General features: G+C 39.7%; 1 protein-coding gene across 1 annotated transcript in view; it reads left to right on the top strand.

Moving 5' to 3' along the window:
• The window catches only part of IRS1 (insulin receptor substrate 1), a 54243-nt gene extending 31577 nt beyond the window's left edge, over nucleotides 1-22666 (top strand). Inside the window, exon 2 of the mRNA XM_055723773.1 lies at nucleotides 21601-22666. The gene's annotated coding sequence lies outside the window, so the exon portion shown is untranslated. The remainder of the gene's footprint in view (nucleotides 1-21600) is intronic.
• Nucleotides 22667-25061: the final 2395 nt, after the last annotated feature.

Below are 25061 nucleotides of genomic sequence, written 5' to 3'. Positions count from 1 at the left end.
ACTGAGTATGAGCCCAGTGAGAGCTTGTCCTGCTTTCTTCCTGCCTTCCCTGTTCCCTTTTTCTCTTTCCATAACTGCAGTAAAATTTGATCACTCAAAGTGTGAATTAATCCTAAATTATATGAAAGTCTTTCCTTTAAAGAGGCCATAAATCTCAGCAATATGCTTCTACTACTTAGAATACAGAAAAAGAGCTTCTGTTTGGGGAAGGGGGGTGGGAGGTGCACTGGATTGATTATACACTTTTTTTACAATACTGAATGGAACCGTATAAAGTAAAGCTTGCTCAATAACTTCAGAACCAAACAAACAAAACAAGAACAACCCACCCCCCCACCCCAGCTTTTCTTCTCTGGCCAAGAGAATACTTTGTTATTAAATTATGAAATTCTTACATCAAAAATGTCAATATTTACTGTTTCAGCCAGCTCTGTACCTTTCTTGTTTGTTTTTTGAGAATGTCTAGTGTTTCCACCCAATGCAATGAAAATAATCCTGAATGTCAATACTGTATTTCGTGATCAAAATAGTATTTTTATTTGCATTAAATGAGTTTGATGAGATGATCTAAAAGCCATTTTTGAGGGGTGGGAAAAAAGCACTAGAAGAATACAAACAGCGGTTTGTAATGTGATGAGTGCTGACACTGGAGACCTGAGCTTAGAAGTATTAGGATTTTGGTTGGTTTGGTTCCAGTCATGGCCTGCAGCAGGGAAAATCAAATTTATCGAGAAAACCTGCTTCGCTTTTTGTCCCTTTCTGGGATGCATCTGCCTGAGAACTCAAGACAAATTGGCTTTCCCTGATCTCTTACCATATTACTACTCTAGTGATGGGAAAGGAGGAAGATGATGATGTAGATTTTGTGACTTCTTTTTGCTCCCTAGAAATTATCAGCTGTAAAGAGCGAAGGAACTGGTGGGGAATGAAGTCTTCCTCAAACCTGTTTGGTTCTTTCACGAAAGGCCATAGCGTAAAGCTCCGTAGATTGCTTTGCTGGTACATTGGTAGGCAACATTGCTACAATTTGGTCTACGCAAGGACAGGGTCCTGGTGATGGCTGGCCAGCCTCTGAAGGTAACGTGGAGCCCACCTCTGTAGCACAGGAAAGTGTGCAGCGGCCCACCCGATCCTGTGTATTGCGTACAAGTACTCAGGGATGAGCATCCACATCTTCTGATCAAGGGGAGCTGAAAGTGCATGTCTGGGTATGCTGAGAAAGCATGTAACAAACGCAGCATAAGAGGAGGTGCAAGATGCTGAGATTCTCTCTGTGGCTAAGTAAAGTTGTAAACTGCATACCAGCAGTGGTGAATTTGGTGCTCTCAATATCCATTCAAGTGGCCTCACTACGTAGAGCATAGGTATTACTCTTCTGTGGATGGATACTTGTGGATAATGTTGCAGCCTGATCACTGCTGAAGGAAGAGAGCTAGAGCTCACAGCCTAGAAAGCTAGCAAGTTTGTTCAGTTTCTCTGTTTTTGTTGGAGTTTTTTCCAACTGTATTTGTAGAGCAGAAACTGCAATCCAATCCAACTTCCTAATGTATACCTATTCCTATTGGTAGCTGGATTTGAAGCTTTGCTTGGTGATTTAGCTTTGAGAGGTTGGCAGAAGCTGGCCGAAGTACTCTTCTCTAATAACGAGGTAACTGACCGCAACGTAGCATGTCGGGAAGGCTTGTTGGGCATTCTGTAAGCAGCTCAAGGCATAGGAGAAGCAGTGGAAAACATGGAGCCCCAAACCAGCCAGAAAGAGGGGGCAGACAGATCTACTATCACCAGCTGCTGCTGCAGGCTGCAGTACATTACCATGAAAAGAAAAGATGGAACTTGGTTGTACGGAATGTAGAAGGAGCCTGTGAGGGATAAAACCATCTGATAAACTGTCAGATAAGCTGTATTCTGAGTTCTGACTAGCGTGGGAATGGCATCCTATCTGCTGCATTGAGGTCAGAATTATTTTTATGAAAGGATGAAGTGCTGAAGGCTACAAGTCTGCAGGCTGGATCCCTGTCCTCCCTGTTGTGGGTTACTGGTGCTGTAGAACGTCAGACATCGTGGTATTCCCATGGCAGCCTCGTTAATCCAGCTGCTGCAGTTAGGAGTGACCATAGCCCAGTCACGTGCAGTGATTGCTGAAGCTACTAGCTGGAAGTCTTGCCACTGATATTTTGCACGGTCATGTTCTCAATCCCTGAGGTTCTGTGAGTAGAAAACTCCTTCTGTTACTCTTGGGAGAAATACGTCCGGTATCCACATACGCTCTTCAGCCTTTCTGTTCCCACAAATCATGGGTGCGTTGATGGGCATGGTTGTCCTTTCCTGGGTGTTCTGCAATAACATATTCATTATGAGAAGGCTGAAGTCTTGTTATATAGTTTCAAAGTTAACTTCCAAGGAGGTTAAAGTTATCTCAACCTGTCAGATTTGTGGCTTTTTATATTAAGCTCAAATTGTCTGCTACAATTGGCCTTTAGGCTATTACAGAAGGGTAGCTGGCTCCCCCTGAAATGCACTTGTATTTCACATTACTTAAAAACATGCATCTGTATCATCTAAAAATCTGCTTTGCAGTGTAAGATTTATTGGCATAACTCTTCAATTTACTTTATTTCCTTACTTGAGTAAGAATGAGATCAGGCTCCCCCTGTATCTTCTTACTTGGCTACACACTTGTCTTGACACCCCCTACCCCCCGATGGTGCTCGGCTTGGCTTCTAACTTTAGTTTCACATAAACAGCCAGCGCTGGAACCTCGAGGTGTTGGTTTTCATGGAAGCGCTGCTGAAAGAGACACACACAGCTGTGCTGCAGGGTATGCCCTTACGCGGTGCTCTGGTGGCATGGTGACTTGATGTAGTCTCTTCCCCAACGTACTGTATCTTCTAATTATAGAAGCAAGCAATGTAATTACATAGTTCCTTGACTTCAGCTTTTTAAGAAAAATGAAAATACCTCTGTGGCCCTGATGTTTTATATTGATAATTGTTCTCAATGCCTTGTTTAGGCCTTTGGGTGATATGGAAAGAAAAATCAGGTTAAATTCCTTCAAAATACTCTGTGAATGTTGTGAAGACAAAATACAGTGAATGTCAGAAGTTTCTGTCTTGTAAAATTTTTTTCCCCAACAAATGTTTTTTATCAACTTGCAGTTCCATTGCAGTATCTCAAGGTTAGTTGTAGTCTTTCCAAAATTACAAAATAGATGGGTCTAGAATGATGGTTCCCAACTGATGTGCAGGGACATGCAGAAGAGCCAGCAGGCTGTTAGATGCACTTTGAAATCTGAAGTAATTATAGCCGTCTCTCTGAAGTGTGCATTCAGTTTATAAGCACACATATGGAGGATATTGGCAAATGCGTGTAGGTATATCATGGAACAGTTAATGAGCAGTCAATGGATGGAGGAGAATGCTGGAAAGAGCAACTGCTCAGGAAAGTTAAGATGCATGGGTGTCAGGTACTTACCTTATTTGATGCTTTGTTTCATGAAGTGGACTCATGTTGTTTCTTAGTACAACTTAGAGCTCTTCATGCAGATGTTTGCATATTTGTGGTAACTAGAAAAATTGCAGCATAATGATCATATTAGTGACATGCATGATACTCTTGCTTGTTCTTTATTATATGTGGTTGCTATAAATACCTTGTTGTACATTAAACAGAACTAACACCGTCTTTTCACTTAAAAAAAAAATTAATCTCCCTCATTTCATGATTATGCGCAGTATTGGAAAACTCGATGCTATGGGTTTCTAATATTAATGTAATTCTTCCTTTGGAAGAGCTGTCTGGCTTAGTTACACTGTTAATATGATCTTTGTTCAGTTGTAGCGTGGAAATATTTGTTAGTGTATACCGAAGCATGCAGGATGTGCAGCAAGGTTTTTGAATTTGATTTGCTACAGCTGCTGAGCAGTGGTTAATACGCCCGGATGTTTACCAGCTGCTGATGCGTGCAGATAGGTGCATGCGCGCATGCACCCCAGTTTAACTCAGTATTGTAGCCTAGGGCTTAGTGCTTGTCTTGTGGTTTGAACCCCAGTATCTGCTTTTTCCACAAGAAAAGTATACATGAAATGACGGAAGAAAAACGTGAAGCAGAGGACTTGTTAGAGTTGCTGTTCTGCATTGTGAATAGACCGTGTTTAGTAATGGCCTTCCAAAATTACAATCAGCATTTTTCACAAATGATTCCATTAAGAGCTAAGTAAACCATTCCAGTATTTTTGTCTTGCCACCACCCAACTGATAAGTTTAAAAATAAAGTAGCTGCTGCACAAGGAGCTGCACGTTGTGGAGCGAGGAGTACAGTTAGTTTCCCAAGCTGGAAAGGGGCCAAATCCACAGAAGGTAAAGAGGGGCTGGTGGGGCCTCTCTGCTGTAACTTAATCCAAAGAACAGATAAATTCTTTTCAAAGTCAAAGCAAGTAATGAGTTCCCTCCTGGTGTACCAGGGTTATACCGATTTATAAATGGCTGCTGTTTTCATGTAGTCTTTACAGCCTGTAAGATGCAAGGGCTTGAAATTAATATTTTTTTTTTAACGTGCATAGACAGGAGATTAATTTTTTTAATTTATTTTATTTTATGTTGGCATGTATGGGTTCTAACACTTCATTTGATCTTCACAGAAACAATTGCCACCAACTGCAGAGAATGGTTTAAAACTATAGGAAGGCCAAGTACTGCTTGTTAACATAGTTTGATTTTTAGTGTTACGTTCACCAAGGCCTCTTCTAAGCTTTTTTTTGAGATAAAGGTTAAAATCATGGAAAGTAGAAGTCAAGTTGTGTTCTCACAAGAGATCTGAGTCTATAGAAGCTCACTTTTTATTAAGTTAAAATAAAAACTGTACTGGGTGATGAAAATCAACAAAACTACTGGAAACTGGAAACATTGTTTGCAGCTGAATTGCCAACTCCGTTAGCTGCTAGCAGCAGCTTATTTTGTAGGGGGGTAGCTGAGATACCATTTGGCAACTACAGGTAATTCTGGGATACATGGGAAAGAAAATCATCGATTCCTGTTGACTTCAGATAGGTTTGCAAACAGTGAATTGATGCTATTTATGAAATGTCTGAAATCCCAGCTGCAGGTTCTCTGGATTTGTGAGAGTCTGCAAATATAAAGCAGATTATACCTGTGGGTCTGTAACCGCATCTCTTTTCCCCTTTTGAGGAAACCTAGCTCCTTGGCTAACCTGGCTTCTTTCGGATACTGCTCTAGTGCAGGTTACAGAACCATACTTGAACACTGTTCTGTGGCAGGTGAAGGCAAAAGATAAGCTAACTCCAAGTACTTACTGTGTTTTGAAGCACTGTTGATCACACTAAGACTCCCTCAACTGTGAAGTGATTTTAGGGCTTCTGTTTTCCTCTCAAAAGGTTAGCCTGTAAGCTGCTTCAGGACGAGAGTGATGAGAGCTTTGAAAGCTTCTGGATCATCTGTTTTGAGCGCATTATTTTCTGATGATTGATAAATCTGCGCACATCATTTTTACCTGTAGTTGGTACTGACGTGGAAGATGGCACATAGTGAAGGTGTTTGAAGGAAATGCTGAAATAAATCTTGCTTTATGCTAACATATATCAACAAAGTAAGAGTGCGTGGGTATGTTGGGCTGTGTGTGTATATATGTATACACTTACACGTATCGGTCTGTGTGTGTGTGTGTACAGAGAGAGGGGGAGAGAGGTGAAAACTATTTTGTGGCAAGTGAAGGCAAAAAGTGGGCTAGCTCATATAAAAACACCCATGTGTAAATGATTGCAATGTCAAGTGGTGGTGGTATGGGTATTCCCTTTTCTCCCTGCCATCTGACAACAGTAACCCTCCTACTTGCTATACCCTTTGAAGAACCCTATCTACTCAGACCGCAGGCTGCAGTTTAATTTGCATAATATTGCGGGAAATGCAGTGTTTTAAAACTACTGTTGTTGCTTTGTCCTTCATTTAGGCACATGCTTTGATTTGTATGGAGAATATTTTAAAGAGTGGATGCTTGAGAAATATAAGCAATTGAGAAAGGAAAATGCAGCTGTTTGCCATTACTACTTAATATTATGCTCATCTGTGGCCTCTAAGTAATGGGTACTTGTTTACATATTACAGAATATGGATTATAATTTTATGAACGTATTGTTTACAGTTGCCTGTTGGTTTCCTAACTAAGAAAAGCAATATTGGGTTGTAGAAATACTTGCACTAAGACAGTCATTGAAATCAAAAGAAACAGCTGGTATCCAAGGATGGGAGTGGGAGGAATCTGTGCTTTATGGACCGCCCTTCCCATAGCTTAGCTACTGCCTCTCTTTACACTCAAATCTGTTTGTTACTACCAGTGACTTTTGCTTACTAAATTTTGCATTTGTTATAAATGAAGATTGCAGCATTGTTTTCCTGTAACTGAATCTGATTTCTAAACCCTTAAGTGAAAGGAAAAGTTGTCTTTAAAACCTTTAAATCAAAATGTCAGTAGATACCTGTGTTCTTCCCTGGTGTAATTGCTATGTCTAAATTGCGATTGTGGGATGTTTCCAAAACACTGTTCTCCTTACTTATCTTTCCGTTATTTTTGTGATCTTACTTTCAATGAACCATGGATTTGTTCAGTGGAGTGGATTAATATTTTCTATATCGCATATATACATCATATAACTGAAGTGGCCAGTTCAACATCTAAAATATACAGCTTTGAAATTTTACACATCTGAATATAGTACTACTTCTTGTTGTTGTAAGATTGCTCTGACTGAAAGAACAGTGCAGAAAAATTTGGTCATTTTTCCTTGCATTTTTAAGCTGAGAAATAATCTAGCAGCAGCAAGGAGGCAACTGAGCACAGAAAAGGAAATAAGAGTATGGAAGCATATGTGGACGTATTCTTAAGCCCATCTGGAAGACACCTGACAAATAAAATTAGCAAAAGAGGGGGGATTGTGGGTTTTTTTTAATAAAAAGCTGTGTTTACAGTTATGAAAGATTGTGCTGGCAAAAATCTGATTGTCTAAGATGAGCTAGCTTTAAAACAGTCAGTATGTTATACCCCATAAAGGAAGTTGAGGGTATTTTAGCTAAGTTGCTTATTCTTTTGAAATGTGTATTAAAAGAAGATTTTTCACTTTAAAAGTCATGTGAATATCTTTATTGTCTATATTTTGGATGGTAAAATAGCAGAGTATCTAATTTACTTAGATTTTTGACAACTTTCAGTGCTGAAGGCTGAAATTTCCCATGCATGTTACCAGTTCCCTCCAGCTGAAATTTATTGGAAGGCTTTATCTAAAAGAATTTAACAATCCTCAATGAGATGAGAACACTTTCTTTTTCATCCCTTCCAACCAGTGCTTTGGACAGCTCTGATGTTTTGCAGATTTTGAAATGACCTTGAAATTCGGAAGGGAGTAATCCCTACGTTTCAGGTGTTGTATTAGTTCAAAAGCCATGCTTTGTTGTGTCAATACTCTTAAAAATGCCAAGTTACATTTACGATAAAACTTGTTACACCTTTCAGTTATTATTGCTAAAAGCTGTGGCTCCCACTGTGTGTGCTTCCACGGACCCTGATGCATGTTCTCCTGGCAGCTAGGACTTCCAGCTAGAAGAGAATCACAGACAAAAAGAAACACTTGAAAGGTTGTTCTACCTTGCTGAAATATCAGGACTCTTAAGAAAAGCTTCCTGTGTTTGTATTTCATCATACTGTCTCTGCAGAACAAAATGCCTACAGATGCTGCAGAAACTCTTGACTTCTAATGGTCATGATTCTAAATTAAAATTAAACATTGTGTTAAGCATTATGCATAGTCGGTAGCTAGAAATCAAGTAAGTTTGAGAAGTTGAAATGAATATTTCTAAAGAGAGATGAATATGCAATTATTGAGACTCGAGAAAATGTAATGGAGAGCAAACATTACCTATACAGGATGTATTTATCTGTAGAAAATGTGTTCTTTGTGTTTCCCTTCTCCTCCTTCTAAGATGATTCTTATTTCTAAAAGTCCTCAGAATTTCAACTGGGAATCATAACTTGTGTCTGACAGTATAGAGGTTTGGGTGTGTGTGGGTGTGTGTTTTTGTTTTTTAACTGAGGCAGGGACATGTCCTGGTTTTGGAGTTTTTTTTTTTTCCAGTAATGCAATTGAACTTTTTTTTGTCGTGCTACTACAGCTTACTTTAGCTCCTTTTTGTATATATGCATACTTACAGGCAGTGATGTTACGCTCTTAACATTTTGTACAATGCATGTGGTAAGTAGAAAAGTCATGGTGCAGAAGTGTGATAAACTATACCTTCTGATAAAATCGTAAACCACAAAATACATATTTTTTCAATATGACAGTGTAGTTGCAAAGTGATTTTCTTTTGTTCCTTATGTGATTTCAAATGATGAAATGTACCTTCAAAAAAGCTTTTTAATAGTATGAGTAATCTGCTGTTACTGGAAAACAGATGGACAAAATAGGGTAGACTGAGATCTCTCTGGCTCTGTGCTGTGTATGGGTGGCTTTTTTTCCCCCAAAGGCCATGAAAGTGGAAATTTTATGCAAAAATTTATGCTTTATCTCAATTAAAGCCTTCACAGAACTGGACCTAAAATTACCGTAATTTTGGCTCTGGCATGAAGATACGGATGGAAAGTGGAAGTCAAGATACTTTCTGCCATTCTTCATATGTTCTCCTTACTGTAGCGAGGACATTCAGAATCCCTACCACTGGCACTGCAGGGAGTTTCCAAATATATAATGCAATATTCTGTTGATAAGGGGAGGGATACAGGGAGAGTTTCATATAGATAGCTTCTGAAAGCAGAAAAGGTTTTAAAAGGGGCAGTGCTGTAGAACCTCCTTACTGTGGAGCATTTGCTTTGGAAGTAACTTAGTAGTAGGTATCATCAATGGCACAGCTGCTTAGTTGCAGTCTTATTGTGGTTTGGGTTCCCTTTATCACGAAGATCAGAGTGACAAGAAGTTTCTTGAAAATGGCACTGTTGCTTGTCACAACCACTGATAACTTTTTTTATTACTTTTTCAGTTTAATTTTATTATTTCCTCTCTGTTTTTCAAGCTGCCTGCTCCCATCTCTGGGACATCTGTGCTTGCTCCTTGAAGTATAATGCAGGCTTCTGTGTTTTTCAGTTTTATCTATAGGGCTGAGTGGAACATTACCCTCCTTGTTTGACCTCCCACATGTGATACACAATCCATTAAGTCTCATGTAATATTAAAGAATTTAATACATTCTTTGCATAACAACAATAATAGTACTGACAAAACACTGCTCCGAGCAAAACTGCTTATACAAACAGATGATCTGTCAGCAGTGCAAGTCGTGAAGCCCTGTTTCCTATAGATTTGTCTTACATCTATTAACTGGCCCTTTTGTGCCCACTGTGCTGCTTTTCCTGTGCAGTATCTGCTGGGGCTTTTGCAGAGATGACTGTAGGGGGCTGATGGTGGGTGCTGACCAGCCTGCTCTCTGTGGAACACGTGGGTTAAAACTGCCTCAGAAAAGGAATGCTTTACTCAGCCATGGATTTTTACAAAGCGTACAGCAGCTTAGTGTATTTGAAACTTTGTTTTTGCCAAAGCTGAACTGAATTTTACATCCTGTTTGGAAGGTCTGCTCTCTATTCCACCAATTACATAAGCTCCATTGCTTCAGGAATCGAGACCAAAGAAGCCAGTGCAAGTTATGAGTATGGCGTGACATGTTTTATCTTCTTGCTGTCAGTTGTGCTATCCATACCTTCCTTTCCTCTCCTGTCACTGCATTGTCTTTGGGTTTTGTGCTGACTGTATTTCTGCTTTGCAGCAGATGAATGTCTTTGCCCTCTGACTGGCTTATGTTTAGCTGCCAGTTGGGCGATCCACTGAATCATACAACCATAGGATTGTTTAGGTTGGAAAAGACCTTTAAGATCATCAAGTCCAACCGTTAACACAAGGCTGCCAAGTCCACCACTAAACCACCTCCCTGAGCACCACATCTACATGTTTTGTAAATACCTTCAGGGATGGTGACTCAACCTTTTCCCTGGGAAGCCAGTTCCAATGCTTCACCACCCTTACAGTGAAAAAATTTTTCCTAATATCCAATCTAAACTTCCCTTGGCATAACTTGAGGCTATTTTCTCTTGCCCTCTTGCTTGTTACCTGGGAGAAGAGTCTTACTACAGCCTCCTGTCAGGGAGCTGTAGAGAGCGACGGGGTCCCCCGAGCCTCCTTTTCTCCAGGCTAAACCCCCCCAGTTCCCTCAGCCGCTCCCCATCAGACTTGTGCTCCAGCCCCTTCCCCAGCCCCGCTGCCCGTCTCTGGACACGCTCCAGCCCCTCTACGTCCCTCCTGCAGCGAGGGGCCCAGAACTGAACCCAGGATTCGAGGTGCGGCCTCACCAGTGCCCAGTGCAGGGGGACAGTCACTGCCCTGGTCCCGCTGGCCACACTGTTTCGGATACAAGCCAGGATGCTGTTGGCCTTCTTGGCCACCTGGGCACTCTGCTGGCTGAGCAGTCATTCTGAAGGAAAAAAAAATATCTGTATGCCTAGAATAGTTGTTTTCAGGGTATTTTAGCCAATGGCTTTTCTATGGTACAGCTGAACATAGACTTCAGTAGTGGGATACACAGTTGTTAGAAGACCTGATGTTGAAGCACAAGGTAACATCCGACTCAGTAATCAGTCTTGAGGACCTTTACTTCCATATGCCGGAGTTCATCCTTTTTCCTAGTCTTGTTTGCTTTTCCTTCTAGCACATTTTAGTTATTGAACTGCTAAATGCCAAAAGTATGCCTAATTTTGGATATCAAGGAAACTATGCTTCATCATCAACGCTAATTTAAGCAGTACTGTAGTCGTAAGACGAGCAGTTTCAATAACTACTTGTCAGAGACTATTTTGTCAAACCATTTCTAAGACAGTTATTGGTGCTTAACTAGTATAATAATAAACGCCTTTGTGTTTCAGGAAGAGACCTTGTTCTGCGTATCTGTGTTTTCAGTAACTTTTTGAATTAACTTGATACTAAAGGATGAATGTTGTAATTTATTATGGAAGAGGTTTAAATGTAGCATGAATTATTTTTGTGATCACTGAGTCTATTGGCAGTTCAAGATACTTAAAAATTCCTCTGGTTAAGAAGACTAGGAGGTCGATGGTAGAAGTCTGTGTTGTAGGTTATGAGAACGTGAAGAACTTTCCATTTTGTGAGATTTTATAGTGCAGTCATACAGTGCAATAAGGCTGAATTTTTATACATTTTGTCAAAGTTTACGTTTAGTGGTTGTTTTCAATCACTGATTAACCAAGCGAACTTAACGAGTTGTGATACAATGTACAGATCCTTTTGTGTGCGTAATAAGCCTTTAGTCTATATTACTATATGCTTTTTATTTTCAGTTGACTTAGACTAATAGCTTCTAAAGGGTTATCCTTAATACTAGGTTTGGCAACTGATGGAAGATTTGTGTGTCACAATAATACAGAATCTATCATCTAGTGAGATTCTTAATGATACTGTTGTGAGCAAATTTATATGGGAAAAATTTCCACTTTTTTTTTTTTAAGAATTTAAGAATTATTGCATTAAAATGTCTGACTGCAAGTTCTGAGATGAGAAAAACTTTTACGTACTTTGACTTCTGCTTGTGTAATTATACAGTTTCATAATGCTAGATTGGTGTTAAATTTGTATCAGATAATTAATGTGACTGTTGATTAGTTTCCCATTTGAAATCATGGCAACTGAACAAGGGAAGATTAGTCCATTTAAGCTGTTAGTAACTTTAAAATATAAAATTGGCAGTCATTCAGGCTTTTAGGATTTCACTGGATGAAACTCAAAAGAAACAACGGTAAAAGACTTGGTTTGTCTGATTGGTCTTTATAATTTGGATTTAATTCACAGCTGTATCCAAATAGGGCCCCCCCCCATGAGAGCCTGCCAGGTGCTGCTTCAAACTTAAGATAGCTCTATTGTTTTGAACAAGAATTACATTTCTTTTGTGCCCTTTCATCATTCTATATTTACTATTTCTTGTTACTATGGTTTCTGGAAATCAATTGGATGACAATTGTTTTGAAAACCTATTCTTATATACAAACAAGTATTTCAGTCTTTAAATTGTACAATGAATAGTTTAGGCATGAACTACCTCAGAGCTCATTAAAGTGCTCGGCGTTGTTCTTGAGATTAATCCCATCACAGTCCAGAGTATCTTGATTGCTAAATCAGTGAGAGTAGAAGGGCTCTTGCTCTACCAGCAAAGGCTCATTTTCTTATGTTGGAATTTTGTTTCTTTTTCAAGCTAAAAATTGTATTTGCATTTAGAGTGTACTTAATTTTATGAATCTGTTTTAATGAAGAATAATGCTTAGCAATATATAGTCACAAAATTCTCAGATGTTACTGATTTTTTTTAAACATTGATACTTTTGCCCCCACCCTCATGCATGTATGTGCATTCTCATAGTTTAAGACCATGTAGTAAGAAACTAATATTTCCCATATGTAATGTATTATTCTTCAGTTTGTAGCCAGTGTTAAGGGAATGAAGCATGTTTTCAGTTCTTTTTAGTCTCATCAGTGTATGACTGGCGCAATGTTTTATTTATAGCACCTTGTCCAGATGCTGCCCTGCATCTGTCGTCATGTGGGCACTGTCAAGGCACTTACCACTCTGCTGTCTGGCCCCTGGCACAGTCTGAACTCTTCTGTCAGGTAGCAGTTCTCATCTCACAGTCAAGACACTGAGATACAGGAAGATGAAGGTGCAGATCTACTTCCCTAGATGCTATTGTAGTGACGGTGTGTGTTTGAGACGTTAAGACTTCCTCCTCCTCGCAAGAAAATTTCACGTAGGAAATAGATGAGGTAGACGTTTTATCTGTTTTGTGTGAGACTGAGTCAAAGTAACTTGAGTAAAACTCCGCAGCAAATCAAACCAAGGAGCAGAACTAGATTTCAGGTCTTTCTGCATGCAGTTGTGTGCTTGTCCACCTGCCCTAGGTTCTATACCCCAAGCACAGCACTTTATTCTTGCAGAGCTTTCGAGTGTGGCTGGTGCTTTGGATTTCAGTTGTCAGCTGAAGTGTCAGAGGATTCTAACCCATCAGGTTTGAAGTGCTGGGAAGAGGGAAATGCCACGTGACTACCTAGGGAAGTTTTGGAATTTATGGCAGAGAGAGAGAAGGTAAAAAGGTCAGGTCAAATGAGTGCATGTTACTAGAAACTAGAAATAAATTGTGAATATATGTGGATGTACATGAAAACACATTTACTGAAACAAATCTGTGTCAGATGCCATAGCCTTGTAAGATTTGTTATCATTTTCATCTACAAAGGAGAAAACAATAAGTCAGAGCAGTTAATGTAATTCATTTGGTGTCAGACTGATGGTGCTATCTTGGTGAAAAGCTAAATCTGTGGTTAAGTAATTGTTTTCTAGTCCAGCTTCAAGTTGTAACAAGCTTTACTGTTGCTTTTTGCCTTTTACCAAAGGCCGCCTCCTTTTCCTTTGTTAAAGCACTACCTCTAATCTGTTTTCAACTCTTACTTCTGCTGTGTGGTACATCTCTTGTATTAAGGCATAGCAAACAGCATCAAAATAATGGATGTTTTGCTTCTACTTTGGCTTTCCAAACTTCTTGTAGAATTTTGTCGATTTTATGACATTGTATTTATTCTTATCCCCTCCTCTGTTTTCTTGGCATGTTTTTCAGAATGTGTTTTCCAGCACCTCCTTATTATCCTTTTTTGATATTTAATGCGCTGTTGTGGGGAATTGAGGAAGTGTTTCATCCAAAGTCACTGCAGAACTTCCTTCCCATGCTGCTGCCAGAAGTGCTGCAGACTAGCTACTTAATTTGCGCTGGCAAAATTTCAAAGGGAAGGTCAGCTGGCCAGGTTATCCCCCTGCGGGGCTTCTGTATGTCTTCCTTTTAAATGCCATTTTTCTTCTGTCTGTTCTACTTTTTCCCCTTACTTGTCCATTGGGAGGAAAATGGCTCCAGCTAAGCCGAATGGTGTGAATCCTGGCTTTAAGGAGGAACTCTCACAATTCAGCATGTATCTCGAGAATCATTTCAATGTAGTTGAGACTGTTTATGTAGGATTTTTTTACATGTCGTCAGAGAAAAGAAAAGGTGCCAGAAAAAGAGCACTATAAAGTTGGGTCAGGAAAGTACAGGAGAAGGTGGCAGCGTTTGGCCGCAGGAATGGGGAACCAGACCACAATGCCAGAAAGGCATGAGAGATGCACATTCACAGAAGGATAATGAAAATGAAAACTGAGCAGCTGAAATGTGTTCTGGTTATGTGGTAGCTGCACTGGGTGTTAGGTGGTGCTGAGCTCCACTGCTGATGTAATTTAGTTGATACAATACGAGCACTGCTTCAGTGTACTCATTTGGTTTAATTTAATTGTGTATATTTAAATGGCTAACAAGCTGAGGGTGTGGGAGTGCATCTAAAGGCACATGTCATCTGCTTCTCCACAGGCAGAGCAGGTATAACGATTCTCAGCATTGGTGAGTTTTACTGAATTCCAAACTACCATAAAAGTAATTTTATTTTTTCAAAAATAAAAGTGTTAAGAAAACTCTTTTTGAGGAAAGAAAATGCATAATGAAGTTCTGTTTCTGGATTCCCATTATTAATATGGTTGGTGTGTGGTTATATGTGTGATAAAGATAAATGCTGAACAGCGTTTTCCTCTTTCAAGGGTACAGCCATATAAAGGGTACTTCACTGTTGCTTTTTTGACCTGTAAGTGGATTATTGAGTCGTCAAGGGATGCATGAATGCCCCAAATTCGTCAGGGTTAGACTCTGTAAACTTGATGAACTGAACAGTACAAATTCCAAAATAATAAATTACCTTGGTGTTTGAATTTGCATATTTCCTTGAATCTTAAAAACAGAAGCAATGTTGGACTACGAAGGCTGAAACTATTAACTAGATGATACACATTTAGGTTTTGATATCCCTTCTCATTATTGCAGTCTGGGGAAGGGGGGAAGACCCTGGGCCAGCAGTGGGTCTATCTGGGGGACATCAGACACAAACAATGCTGCCAAGAGTATTAGAGAAAGCTTATGAGAAGATTTGGGAGGAACTTGGAATATTGATCTCATGCGATCCTGCATTCCCTGGCTCCATCATTATTTTCAGTACTGAAACAAGGGAAACTTCTCTTCGTGTAAGCTGGACTCAACCTTTATCTTATTTACTCAGCTGGACTATTAGTGAAGGAAGGGGAAAGATCCAAACCTTCAGTCTTTACAAAATTGGAAGAAAAACATGAGAATCCCACTTATGATGTAGCGTTTTTTAATGAGAGATATTCTTCCCATATTTTCCATGTCATGAAAAAAAACCAAACAGAAATCTATGGGATGCATCTTAGTTTTTTGTGACTTGCAACTGTTGGAGAGTTGTTTAGCTTTATCACTTAGCTATATCACAGAATGGTTGGGGTTGGCAGGGACCTCTGGGGATCATCTAGTCCAACCCCACTGGTAAAGCAGGTTATCCTAGAACAGGTGTCGCATCCAGGTGGGTTTTGAATGTCTCCAAAGACACTTCACAACCTCTCTGGGCAGCCAGTTCCAGTGCTTTGTCACTCTCAAGGTAAAGAAGTTTTCCCTCATGCAAGAAAAGATCACTGCAAGAAAAGTTGTAGAATTTCTTTACAAAACACTGTTGAATTTAAGCTCACTCTTTCTGGATTTAATCATGTCTTGTTTCTTTTAGTCTTCAAGAAAAACAAAACCTCAGTAACTTTTTTTCCAAAATTGAAAAGATGGACTATTTAAATAGAAATTCAGTACTTGGGTCAAGTCAAGTTTTGTTCAAACCCTTAACTGATGTTGTTTTTAAGTAGGAGATCCCTTACGCAAACTTGATGAATTCTTTTTTCCAGTATTTTTATATACCAGTGCGGAGAGCTGGCTCGTTTCTTCCTCTTTACAGGTGGAAACAGACAAATCTGACCTTCAGCAGTGTCCTTTTCCTGTGCTGGGTGCTTGGGGCAGGCAGTCCTTGACTTCAGCCGTAGCAGCAGCCTTTCTTGCTGACCTTGGTGATGGGTTTAGTTTTGTCTTTAGTGAGTTTAAATCAGGTTGACATGCTGTGAAGTTGAAATCAAACATAGGATTTTTTTGTTGGGCAGAAGCTCATCCAAAGAGTGTGTGTGGTCTAGTTTGTGTTTTCCCACTGTACTTACCCCCAGGAAAGGGGTCCTTGAATGTAAGAACCTGGTTCTGCTCATTATCGTATTTTAAATGTCTCTCTGTTTTTGTTTTTTTCCACCTTCTCTTTCTGGGAAAAAGAGCAAGATCTTCCTCTGTGGTGAGGATGACCTTTTTGCAGTGCTATACATAAAGGGAGTGAATTTTGTCTAAACTCACAGCAGAAAGACTGTACCATCTGTTACTGGTCCTTAGGTTCCTCCATCATCTATATGAAGAAGAAAAAGGGGATGAAAGCACCAAGTCCAGTTACTTGGCCTGATAGGAAAGGACTTGGTGAAACCAAATAATCTAATTCCTCACTTAAGACATTCACAAGAAAGCTGGAATAGGCATTTTGGGATACAATGAAGAAAAGCTTATCTAGACTTATTAAATGTGGATATACCCTGTCAAGTTAAATGGCAATGTTGTAATTACTTTTCAGTTCTATGTTGAATTCTTTTTGTTAGTACTCAGGCTGCAATTAACATACTACAGCAACCATTGTTTATTCTTGCGTTCCTTTGCTCTTTCAGTGGTACATGTGAGATTGGGGGAACTGTACAACATATTTGCATCTCTTTGAAAGGAAATTATTTGAGCTAGTTTAAATTTTGGTAGATGTTTTTAATTTATCCAAATGGGATACTTGCTGTATCTGTGCACGTTAGAAATGCCAAGAAAAATGTAAACAGACACTACTTGTGATTATCAGCGTGGTGAACACAAAAACGTGGATAAATTCTGCTTTTAAGTAGGTGTGCACAGTTTCATTATAATTAGGTGTTGGTTCATGCAAATGTCACCAAAACAAGAGCTGTAAGTGAGCTTTTCAGGACTACTTAATCTGTTTACTTTGTAAAGACACTTGGTTATACCTGCCCAGACAAAGGGCAACCAGACTGCATGCAGACCCCGACTTGTGAGATTCTGCAGGAGTCGGCTGGTGTATTTTCATAATGGCTATCTTTTTATTTTGAGCTTTTGGTGCTGAGCTTTTTGTTTTTTCCTAGGTAGATGTGTTCATTATGCAGTAAATTGCTGTTTAATCTACACTGAATAGGATACTCTATATGATCCTGAAGTAAACAACAAATGCATTTGTTTTCAAAACCTTTTATTTATAACCAGGAACATTGACAGGGAGTCTTCAACCAGTCCTTGTTGTTTGTTGTTTCAAATGAGGCACTGGGGGCATAGGTACAGTTTTGGAGAATACATTTGGTTTAGCAAGGTGGATGGCAGAGTTGGGAAATGATCCTCCTTTGGTAGAGCTGGAAAATCTGTGTTTTCTTCAGTCAGGAGTCATCTTTTCATTGACCTGGCTCTGTTGCTTGTAGAATTGTTTCCTAAACAGGTATCCCGCTAGCACTGGAAAGGTGTCACCGTGTACTAAGCAGGTCTGATGTGTAGGAGCTGCATTTTGCCTTGGTGTATTAATCAGTGACAAAGTAGTTGCATTTATTTGCTGAGGTGATCATGGAGCTTCAACAGCAATTCTGCATTATTTTACTCATTTTGAAATGAAATGATCCTTTGGAAGGGCATTTGTATTGGTGTTTTAGGGACGAGACACTTTACTGACCCTTAATAGCAAATAGAAGTTTAATCTGGTACTGGGAAGTCTTGAAGATTGCTTGAGTTTTCACTTTCATTTGATGTAGTTGTTCCTCCCTGGTTACGTAAGGAAAGGAGCAACAGTTATATTTTAAGTGTATTTTAACAACACATCTATTTTATGTATGAAAATTCAATTAACTTCAGGAAAGATCTATTACTGAGTTGTCTAGACACTCTGCTCTTAGTGAGTTCAAATTTTAAGTACTCCTTCTCCGGCTCCCTGATAATGGAAATAAAATGAAGTATCAACTTATTTTTAGCTACTGGATTTAAGAATGGGACTTTAGTTGTAATAGGAACTACAGCTAGCTGTGTCATACCCAGCCTGGACTAATAGATTTGAGAAGAAAGTGTTGCCAGCTGGAGCATGTGTGAGTGTTATCTGCATGTGTGTTGTAACAGATGTTGAGCCAAGACTACTTGTCAAAGGTACCTTGTAGTAACTTTTAAAGATGCTTGTTTGTTTCAGAACATTTTTCTTGCATCACTAATTTTTTCCATAAAGTCAACCACAGACTGCATTATTGGGGACTACAGCTGAAACTTGTGGTGAATAGGAAATAAATTAAACACAGGTTTTCCCTTTTCTCTGGTTGCCAGCAGTGATGTCAGTAGTTTTAATGATTCTTACCTCAGCTCGCTGCAGTTCTAGCACTAGCTATTAAAACACTTGTCCTCAGCACTGTTTTTGTATGTTGTTAAGGAAATGCTGATGGCTGTTGATAAGAAACAATGAGGTATCCAGCTGATGACTTCCAATTCCGAATAAGGTACTTATGCCTTGAAGCATACTGTAATAGTTCACTGAGGAGAGAGGAGATTCAGATTACTTTGTCAAAAATTTCAGAAATACTCTTTTAAGACCAGCAAAGAACATTTTTATGCTAAAATTGAGGATGAGGCTTTTGGCTGTAAGTTATGCGCAAGCAAGAATTTTGTGGATCCCAAGACCTTGTAGGTCATATGTATTTCCAGTGACCTTGGAGGAGTAGCTTTGCGGTCAGAATGGCTGTTTTCTAGGCATCTCTGTGCATTCAGACAAAACAGGCACCACTGTCCTGTAATAGTAGCATGGGCTATCGTTCTCAGTTACATAATTTTTATTTTGTGCAAAGAGATTTGTCGGAGGAATTGGGGATGTGAAAACAAGTAATTGCAATCCATAATTTCAGACAGTCCATACCAAAGAGTCTAAATTTTTTTTCCTTCATGAAATTAGAAGAAAACAAAAGCTACCAATACTTTTTTTGTTATCAAAGGGTTTGATGACAGATAGATTTCCATGTTGTACTGCTGAAGGTCCTGGAAGTGTACGTACAAGCTTGAAACTGCTCCTTGCCCCTACGTCCTGTTATATATGCAGCTGAAGTTTGTATGAAACGCAACCTGTACCATTTCATGTCTTACATGATTCTGTCTCTTCATCCCAAGTCCTAAACTCTTGGATATTTCAGCCTGCTGTGTTTTTTCACTCCTTTTACACGTGTGCAGGACTTCAATATCGGAGTGTTTGTGTTTCTGTGAGTTTCCTCAGTATTATTTTCTTAGTGGATTCCTCTAGGAAACATTTTGTTTTTCAAATAGACTTGTTACTTTTTTTCTTCCTTTGCTCTTCTGACTTCTGAATCCAGGAATGAACGCCCGCTAGTAGCAGTTGCGATGTCGTCTTGACCATATTGGTTGAATTGGTGAGGAATTGGATCAGACAGTCCGTTTTGTTCAATACATGATGTATTTGAGTTTAGATGACCTGAATACTAGTGAAGAGGCGTAATACTTGGCCCTGATACTGCAAAATATTACTTATGTACTTAAAATCTCTTAGCAGAATAAGGTCTGGTGATGTTCCTTGCTTTCCTTCCGCTTGCCTTGTACGTGCTGGGCAGGTCAGGCTGTGGGACCTTGCTGGTGGGCACCCAACTGCTCCTCTGGCCGTGCTCAGCGGAGCTGGGTGTGAAACACCCGCCTCAGATATGCAGCACGCAAATCACATGCACTTTGCTCCTCCATGTAAATGAAGCCATTTCTCCTTTGTTGCGTGTCTTATTAATAAAGTATGGCATTACCGGCTAATTTTAGGTCCAACATAGCTAAAAGCTGCAAAGCTATGTGAAGCTGTATATAGATATTTGGGTAGGAACATTCCAGTAGATCGCAATGTGAGTGCAGAAGAAAGTTGAAAGTAAATAAGAGATCTGTGAGTTAATTCTCCGGGGAGTTTTCACAGCATACCACACATCATTTGCAGGGATAGGCTTTCCTTTCACTTGAAGGACCACACAAAGTAAATTCTGTTTCTTGGGCAATTAAAGAATATAGGACAGGAGGTCTTTTCAGGTTTTTTTACTTCAGTGTGTCTATGGGAAGCCTTTATTTGTACTAAGGCAAATGCACTGTTTACCTATCTTTTCTGGAGCATAGTTAATATCAAATATAGAAATAGACACACTTTTATGTAAAATCTAAGTCTTGCTTCATCAGATTTTAGGCAGAACTCCTGAAATGTAAATGATGGCAGTCCTCTAACCCCAGTTAAAACAAAAATAGTATTCATTTCAGCACTGTGTTGTTCAGTCCCCCATGGGTATGGCTGCATGCGACTGTAGTGCGAGGAGCGGAGGACGGGGCTGTGGTCTGCGGTGGCTCAGGGACCGCGTGCACGTGTGGCTGCCCGGTGGGCACATGGACTGACACTGGTGGCTAGCGGGAGACGTGTCCTGTGTGTGTGTGCCCAGCCATTGCAGCAGGGCCTGGGGTGCAGCGGGGGGGCACCCGATGGCACCCTGTCCTGTAGCTTCATCCCTGTGCCATCTAGTAGGGACACTGCTCCCCGCTGGGGGCCGAAGCATCTGCCACGGGATGGGCAGCATGAAGCAGATTGGCGCCAAGAGAGCACCCCGCTGTGCACTACTACATCACTTGTGATCAGAGCCCTTGTACTGATGGTCTGCCTGTGTAAAATCAACGGAAAATAGAGTTGAGAGGACTTGTTGACAGAGACAGTTGCACAATGTGCTAGATCAGGGAGGCTGGAGCCAAGAGATGCGGGAGAACTTGGGGAGACAGGGTCAAAGGCAGCTTCTGGCATTCGTTCGCCAGTAAACCTGTGATTTGCATTATTAGGGCTGCAGGACCATGCTATTCACCCAGTCCTCTCGCAGAGGGAGAAGCAGAATGTAGATACATTCATGGACTTCAACAGGATTTTCTGGATACAGTTGTTTGGGGTTTTTTTGTAACTCTCCTTAGTCAATAGGGAACGGTAATGCTGCACCCCTAATGCTCCATTCCTTGGTTATTGTTTTCATGCGAACTGTGACATTTGCAGGTGGCTGGGAAGTCCTACAAGGAGGCCTGATACCTAACGAATCTTTCTCATAGTGGGTAAAAACGCCAACAGCAGGCTAGTGGTTTGAGCTTTTCTTTCTCTTGTCACAGGAGCTTGTCAGAGTTAATCAGTATGGACACTTAAATTGTTTCTGCTTAGGTGAATCTCTTGCAAGTTTTAAATGTATTTCTGACTGCTTTGAATTTTATTGCCAACATCTGTTTTAAATGCTTTTGGGATTCAGATGCTTTAGTACAGTTCAACTGTGTATGCCGTAATTTTTCAAGGTGCTAACATTTTCAGTTTGGATGATAACTCTTTTGAAGGGGGGGGGGGAAGGAAAAAAAGGAGGGGAGGGAAATAAAGAAAAGCTTTCAGAGTGCCCATGATGCTAATTTTTTTTCTCTTTCATTTTCAGAATGATGACCTATACAACCTCAGCAAATCCTTCTTTTAACTCATGGGTATCAAGACTATAAATGTTTCGTGCTATCACAACTAGGACCTCACCTCCTCCTCCCCTTCCTCTTCCTCTGTAAATGGGTACGATGCATCCAGTTCAGTTTGTTTACTTTACACAAACCTCAGGAGTTAGTTGACTGAGCTGCACATCCTGTGTTGTGCCAAGCAGAAGCACTGTGACACCTGGACAATGAGTCTCTCTTACTTCATCCTCTACCATAAGGACTTAGCTGGCCACAATGAACTGATGTGCCCACCACTATGTCATGGTGAGAATGGGTATTTTACTAGCACATTTACACAACTTCATTTGCTGCTGAAAACCTGTATGACAAATCATCATTGTAAATTATTACATACAAAACTTAATGTTGGTTGAAGAGTATTAAATATTTAACATAGGTTTTGATTTATACATGTACTTTTTTAATTAAAATGTAACTTTTCCTACAGCACATCTTTTTTGATGTGGAACTGAGGTATACTATATTCTGTTGTAAACAGAGTGGGAAACCTGCTTAAAACAAGGCTTCTAAGAATAGAGTAGGGTACTATTCTTGTTTTAAGATTGTAATTCAGAAAATAATATAATATGAGTCATTGGTCCCTGGGCCTTGATTGTACAGTCATATTTACTGATACTATCAGTTGTAAGATAACCCTGATGTTGAGTTGAGTTGAGTTCTTTCCAAAAGAAAAATAATTTTGTACTCCTTGTAAAATACTAGTCTGTATTAACTACAATGAAGACAAACATTACTGTACATGGTATTTACAAATGTCAACTTGAATTCATCAATTGCACAGGAACTGACAAAAAAAAAATCAGAAAAAAAGAAATCAAAGTCTTCCATTGTATATATTGTAAAGAAAAAACAAACAACAGAGAACCACAAAACAAAATGGAAACAAAAAAGGGTGAACTTTTCAAATTGACTCTTTCCCTGGAATGAAAATGTGGGTGTTTGTAAATTCTGGAAATCTCTTTCTATATGTAATAAACTAGATACTGTTTTATCTGCTGTAGTGGTTTTTGGGGTTTTTTGTTTTCTTGGTAAGCTGTCTCGAATATCTCAAATTGTCCCACCAGGTTTCTTTCATGTTTCCGTTGTGTGTAATTGAGAATGGCTGTGGGTCACGATAGCTTAAGAATAAAGTCAAGTGTAATTAGGTGTAGTAGGGAGTATGCTTCCTTGAATTATTTCGCTAAAGCTCATTTCAGTTTTCTGGAGAATCTTCAGGGTACAGCCTTCCTTCCAGTGAAGTTGGTGGAAGAGTTCACAGCAAGTGAAATCACTGGAAGCTATAGCAAAACTTCAGCATAAAATTTAAACAGAACACCCCAGGTTCTGTTTAAATCACCCCACTGACTGTCTGGAAATCAGTGCAAGAGGAAGGATGAGGAAGAATTCTTCTGTGACTCTCCTGTGCTCCACTCTGGTTTTATGCAGATAGAAGGTCTTTTGTGCATAGCATTTGCAGAACCTTAATTCTTTTGGGGACTGGGAAAATACTGAGATCATGGATTTCCAAGTAAAATGTTGCTGAAGTGATAATTGAACTTGAAGCCCTGTCAGGTTCCTGTTGGTCCCTGCTGCTTCTGTGAAGCAGCTATATGGACCAGGCACATTCAACAGGATTCTTGTAATCAGGAAAAGGCAGGCACACAAAGCATCGGCTCTCCCTGCAGGAAGGCTGTCAAGCCCTCAGAGAAGGGGTTTCTTTCCCCTGAGATGTTAATGATGTCTGGGGTTAGGCTGTGGTTAATGCAATGTCCTCTTCTGACTGCAGTATAGACGAAGGGGCCGTTGCACAGCTATTTTCACCTCTCTTTTTGCTGGAGGCTTACCGTTCCCTTAGTTTTGCTGGTGTTATTGCACATGTATAACCACTTCGACCCTGTCAAGTCAAAATACTCACTTAAGGAAGGACTTGCAGGTTAAGAATACTTAAATCATTCCAGATTCCTGGGAACAATTGCATGAGTGGTGATGCTGGCAGATTTGAGGGTGGTGGTGCCTGGTGAGGCAGCAGCCTGAGAAGGACCTGTGACTGCCCAGGGTGCTGCCTTTGGAAATCTTGGCTCGTGCTGGCAGAAGAGTCTCCTCCCAAAGGGGCTGATTCCAATCAGTAAAACACACGAGGCTTTGCTTCTTTTTTATGTAGGAAGAAGCAAGTCAATCCACATTAACTTGTCTATTACCCTTGATGAGCACTGGTATGTATTTTTCCAGAGAACCATTAATGTCTAAGAAGGCAGCACTTGCTTTAAAAAGAAATCCATGTGCATCAGACCAGTACTTAAATTTGTAAGTTACCTATTTTCATTTTGTCTTGAGATCCTTCTTTTTGTGTGTGTTTGTGTGTGGGTTTAGGTGGGGTTTTTTTGGGGTGGTGTTGGTGGTTTTTAATGGGGTTTAGTTACAATGAAAACTTGCATATGTTCTGAAGTGAAAACATAAGAACTCACTCCCAACCCCTTAGCCCACAGCCTTCTCCACCTTAATAAATTAACATAGATGTTCACTGTATTTATTTGGTTGCTAAATATTAGCCCATGTTGATGTTAAAAGTGCCTTGGATAGAACAATATTTTATGGCCATTGTGCTTTGCATTGTTTCAGATAATTTGCATACTCTAGCAATTAATGAAATAATAAGTTTGTAGGTCTGGAAGCTGATGTTAAGTTTTAAAAGGCATTAGTGAGTACATTTAATCCTGGCAGAAGTATTTCAGAGTGATACATCTATGAGCAAATTTTGTTCATCAAATATGAATTTTAATTAAAAAAAACCCTGCAGGAATTGGCAATGGTCATTTTGGAAGGGAATGGTCAGGGGAGGATAGTGCTGATCTGGTGGGTTTCCATTCGTATTAATAGTAATGTATGGCCAGGGAAAGAGCTTGTTAATGATGTTAACTTGCATTGGTTTTGTGTTAATCATTATCTTATTCCTAGTAAAATTAAATATGCCTGTTTAGCAAATGTTTTGAAAAGGCTTTTGAAGCAAAATGCATTCATAACCAAACCTGAGACTCTTGATTCTTTTCTTGCATAGATTTTTATTCTTATAAATTGCAAACTTTAATAAATAGACCATTATGAACCAAACCCTTTTAAACTGAAGCATAAATGCCTCAAAAATACGGTACTCTACTATCTTACCCTTTTATGAATTCTTTTGTTCTGTCTGCCACAGAACAGTTGATAATTTCTTTAAGTTTGAAAATGAGCAAATGGGTTCAGTTCTACATCAGCTAGTAAAACTCAGATGCTCAGGAGTTTATTTTGCTTTGAATTTTTTTGAAGTGGAAGTTGCTGGTTATTATTTGACTTTCTTTCTGGCTCCATTTTGGGACAGCTTCAGTTTTTGAAAACTGTACTGAATGCATTTATTAGTGCTATTGGTTGAAAA

The sequence above is a fragment of the Falco cherrug genome, chromosome 11 (genome assembly GCF_023634085.1).
Source record: "Falco cherrug isolate bFalChe1 chromosome 11, bFalChe1.pri, whole genome shotgun sequence".
NCBI classification, from domain to species: Eukaryota; Metazoa; Chordata; class Aves; order Falconiformes; family Falconidae; genus Falco; species Falco cherrug.
The sequence above is the reverse complement of the archived record's forward strand: the minus strand, read 5'-3'. Positions and strand labels throughout refer to the sequence as shown.